The sequence below is a fragment of the Leptonotus elevatus genome, unplaced genomic scaffold, assembly GCF_054856555.1.
Source record: "Leptonotus elevatus isolate MCC_2025b unplaced genomic scaffold, RoL_Lele_1.0 HiC_scaffold_115, whole genome shotgun sequence".
NCBI lineage: Eukaryota > Metazoa > Chordata > Actinopteri > Syngnathiformes > Syngnathidae > Leptonotus > Leptonotus elevatus.
In genome coordinates, this window is record NW_028233506.1 from 40,001 (window position 1) to 45,000 (window position 5,000).

The window sequence follows — 5,000 nt, forward strand, 5'->3', positions numbered from 1 at the left end:
GTTGCTGGCCGTTGGAGGAGCTCCAGCGGACCGGGGGGAGCGCGCCCGTCTTCGGGGCTTGTTGCTGGCCGTTGGAGGAGCTCCAGCGGACCGGGGGGAGCGCGCCCGTCTTCGGGGCTTGTTGCTGGCCGTTGGCGGAGCTCCAGCGGACCGGGGGGAGCGCGCCCGTCTTCGGGGCTTGTTGCTGGCCGTTGGAGGAGCTCCAGCGGACCGCGGGGAGCGCGCCCGTCTTCGGGGCTTGTTGCTGGCCGTTGGAGGAGCTCCAGCGGACCGCGGGGAGCGCGCCCGTCTTCGGGGCTTGTTGCTGGCCGTTGGAGGAGCTCCAGCGGACCGGGGGGAGCGCGCCCGTCTTCGGGGCTTGTTGCTGGCCGTTGGAGGAGCTCCAGCGGACCGCGGGGAGCGCGCCCGTCTTCGGGGCTTGTTGCTGGCCGTTGGCGGACCGGGGGGAGCGCGCCCGTCTTCGGGGCTTGTTGCTGGCCGTTGGCGGAGCTCCAGCGGACCGGGGGGAGCGCGCCCGTCTTCGGGGCTTGTTGCCGGCCGTTGGAGGAGCTCCAGCGGACCGCGGGGAGCGCGCCCGTCTTCGGGGCTTGTTGCTGGCCGTTGGAGGAGCTCCAGCGGACCGCGGGGAGCGCGCCCGTCTTCGGGGCTTGTTGCTGGCCGTTGGAGGAGCTCCAGCGGACCGGGGGGAGCGCGCCCGTCTTCGGGGCTTGTTGCTGGCCGTTGGAGGAGCTCCAGCGGACCGCGGGGAGCGCGCCCGTCTTCGGGGCTTGTTGCTGGCCGTTGGAGGAGCTCCAGCGGACCGCGGGGAGCGCGCCCGTCTTCGGGGCTTGTTGCTGGCCGTTGGCGGACCGGGGGGAGCGCGCCCGTCTTCGGGGCTTGTTGCTGGCCGTTGGCGGAGCTCCAGCGGACCGGGGGGAGCGCGCCCGTCTTCGGGGCTTGTTGCCGGCCGTTGGAGGAGCTCCAGCGGACCGCGGGGAGCGCGCCCGTCTTCGGGGCTTGTTGCTGGCCGTTGGAGGAGCTCCAGCGGACCGCGGGGAGCGCGCCCGTCTTCGGGGCTTGTTGCTGGCCGTTGGAGGAGCTCCAGCGGACCGGGGGGAGCGCGCCCGTCTTCGGGGCTTGTTGCTGGCCGTTGGAGGAGCTCCAGCGGACCGCGGGGAGCGCGCCCGTCTTCGGGGCTTGTTGCTGGCCGTTGGCGGACCGGGGGGAGCGCGCCCGTCTTCGGGGCTTGTTGCTGGCCGTTGGCGGAGCTCCAGCGGACCGGGGGGAGCGCGCCCGTCTTCGGGGCTTGTTGCTGGCCGTTGGAGGAGCTCCAGCGGACCGCGGGGAGCGCGCCCGTCTTCGGGGCTTGTTGCTGGCCGTTGGAGGAGCTCCAGCGGACCGCGGGGAGCGCGCCCGTCTTCGGGGCTTGTTGCTGGCCGTTGGAGGAGCTCCAGCGGACCGGGGGGGAGCCGGGCGTTCGAGTTGCCCAGGCAGGGGGTTATCCTCCACTAGCAAACCTCCATGAGCAGCGGAGCCCGTCAGCTGCGCCAAAAAGAACCACACGAGGGCGACCTGGGGTTGAAATCCCCCGCCACATAGGAACGAATGCCGGGCGTTCGAGTTGCCCAGGCAGGGGGTTATCCTCCACTAGCAAACCTCCATGAGCAGCGGAGCCCGTCAGCTGCGCCAAAAAGAACCACACGAGGGCGACCTGGGGTTGAAATCCCCCGCCACATAGGAACGAATGCCGGGCGTTCGAGTTGCCCAGGCAGGGGGTTATCCTCCACTAGCAAACCTCCATGAGCAGCGGAGCCCGTCAGCTGCGCCAAAAAGAACCACACGAGGGCGACCTGGGGTTGAAATCCCCCGCCACATAGGAACGAATGCCGGGCGTTCGAGTTGCCCAGGCAGGGGGTTATCCTCCACTAGCAAACCTCCATGAGCAGCGGAGCCCGTCAGCTGCGCCAAAAAGAACCACACGAGGGCGGCCTGGGGTTGAAATCCCCCGCCACATAGGAACGAATGCCGGGCGTTCGAGTTGCCCAGGCAGGGGGTTATCCTCCACTAGCAAACCTCCATGAGCAGCGGAGCCCGTCAGCTGCGCCAAAAAGAACCACACGAGGGCGGCCTGGGGTTGAAATCCCCCGCCACATAGGAACGAATGCCGGGCGTTCGAGTTGCCCAGGCAGGGGGTTATCCTCCACTAGCAAACCTCCATGAGCAGCGGAGCCCGTCAGCTGCGCCAAAAAGAACCACACGAGGGCGGCCTGGGGTTGAAATCCCCCGCCACATAGGAACGAATGCCGGGCGTTCGAGTTGCCCAGGCAGGGGGTTATCCTCCACTAGCAAACCTCCATGAGCAGCGGAGCCCGTCAGCTGCGCCAAAAAGAACCACACGAGGGCGACCTGGGGTTGAAATCCCCCGCCACATAGGAACGAATGCCGGGCAACCAGGGGTCGAAATCCCCCATTGAAATGAATGGCGGGCAACCAGGGGTCGAAGTCCCCCATTGAAATGAATGGCGGGCAACCAGGGGTCGAAGTCCCCCATTGAAATGAATGGCGGGTTACCAGGGGTCGAAATCCCCCATTGAAATGAATGGCGGGCGACCAGGGGTCGAAATCCCCCATTGAAATGAATGGCGGGCAACCAGGGGTCGAAGTCCCCCATTGAAATGAATGGCGGGCAACCAGGGGTCGAAGTCCCCCATTGAAATGAATGGCGGGCTACCAGGGGTCGAAATCCCCCATTGAAATGAATGGCGGGCGACCAGGGGTCGAAATCCCCCATTGAAATGAATGGCGGGCAACCAGGGGTCGAAGTCCCCCATTGAAATGAATGGCGGGCAACCAGGGGTCGAAGTCCCCCATTGAAATGAATGGCGGGCTACCAGGGGTCCAAGTCCCCCATTGAAATGAATGGCGGGCTACCAGGGGTCGAAGTCCCCCATTGAAATGAATGGCGGGCTACCAGGGGTCGAAATCCCCCATTGAAATGAATGGCGGGCGACCAGGGGTCGAAATCCCCCATTGAAATGAATGGCGGGCGACCAGGGGTCGAAATCCCCCATTGAAATGAATGGCGGGCAACCAGGGGTCGAAGTCCCCCATTGAAATGAATGGCGGGCTACCAGGGGTCGAAATCCCCCATTGAAATGAATGGCGGGCGACCAGGGGTCGAAATCCCCCATTGAAATGAATGGCGGGCTACCAGGGGTCCAAGTCCCCCATTGAAATGAATGGCGGGCTACCAGGGGTCGAAGTCCCCCATTGAAATGAATGGCGGGCTACCAGGGGTCGAAATCCCCCATTGAAATGAATGGCGGGCGACCAGGGGTCGAAATCCCCCATTGAAATGAATGGCGGGCAACCAGGGGTCGAAAGTCCCCATTGAAATGAATGGCGGGCGACCAGGGGTCGAAATTCCCCATTGAAATGAATGGCGGGCAACCAGGGGTCGAAATTCCCCATTGAAATGAATGGGCCCATTCATTTTCAATGGCCGGGCTACCAGGGGCGCAGTACCACCTGTCGTCATTAGGGGCGCTGTAGATAGGGGACCGAGTCCCCCCATTCGAGAGGTTTGCACCCAAACCTCAAAATGGTTGGTGTACAATTATAGGAGAGACCTTTTTAAGACGTGGGAGCTCCAGGGCAAATCAAGGGAGGCTCGACCAACCCATATCCGCTTTAGATGCACTTTAGGTCGGACTCCCTTGCCAGATGGTCCCCTCCTCAGCCTGGTTCTCGAATTTTTTCTAAGTCAGCCCAACTTGGAAATATTTTCAGAGTGCCACTTTCAAGGGAGTTTCGCCCAACCCCTATCCGCCTAAGAGGCACTTCAGGTCGGCCTGACTGGCCACATTTTCCCCCTCCTCATCCTGGTTCTCGAATTTTTTCTAAGTCAGCCAAACTTGGAAATTTTTTCAGAGTGCCACTTTCAAGGGAGTTTCGCCCAACCCCTATCCGCCTAAGAGGCACTTCGGGTCGGCCTGACTGGCCACATTTTCCCCCTCCTCATCCTGGTTCTCGAATTTTTTCTAAGTCAGCCAAACTTGGAAATTTTTTCAGAGTGCCACTTTCAAGGGAGTTTCGCCCAACCCCTATCCGCCTAAGAGGCACTTCAGGTCGGCCTGACTGGCCACATTTTCCCCCTCCTCATCCTGGTTCTCGAATTTTTTCTAAGTCAGCCAAACTTGGAAATTTTTTCAGAGTGCCACTTTCAAGGGAGTTTCGCCCAACCCCTATCCGCCTAAGAGGCACTTCGGGTCGGCCTGACTGGCCACATTTTCCCCCTCCTCATCCTGGTTCTCGAATTTTTTCTAAGTCAGCCAAACTTGGAAATTTTTTCAGAGTGCCACTTTCAAGGGAGTTTCGCCCAACCCCTATCCGCCTAAGAGGCACTTCGGGTCGGCCTGACTGGCCACATTTTCCCCCTCCTCATCCTGGTTCTCGAATTTTTTCTAAGTCAGCCAAACTTGGAAATTTTTTCAGAGTGCCACTTTCAAGGGAGTTTCGCCCAACCCCTATCCGCCTAAGAGGCACTTCGGGTCGGCCTGACTGGCCACATTTTCCCCCTCCTCATCCTGGTTCTCGAATTTTTTCTAAGTCAGCCAAACTTGGAAATTTTTTCAGAGTGCCACTTTCAAGGGAGTTTCGCCCAACCCCTATCCGCCTAAGAGGCACTTCGGGTCGGCCTGACTGGCCACATTTTCCCCCTCCTCATCCTGGTTCTCGAATTTTTTCTAAGTCAGCCAAACTTGGAAATTTTTTCAGAGTGCCACTTTCAAGGGAGTTTCGCCCAACCCCTATCCGCCTAAGAGGCACTTCGGGTCGGCCTGACTGGCCACATTTTCCCCCTCCTCATCCTGGTTCTCGAATTTTTTCTAAGTCAGCCAAACTTGGAAATTTTTTCAGAGTGCCACTTCCAAGGGAGTTTCGCCCAATCCCTATCCGACTTAGAGGCACTTCGGGTCGGCCTCCCTGGCCAGATTTTCCCCCTCCTCAGCCCCGGTTCTCAA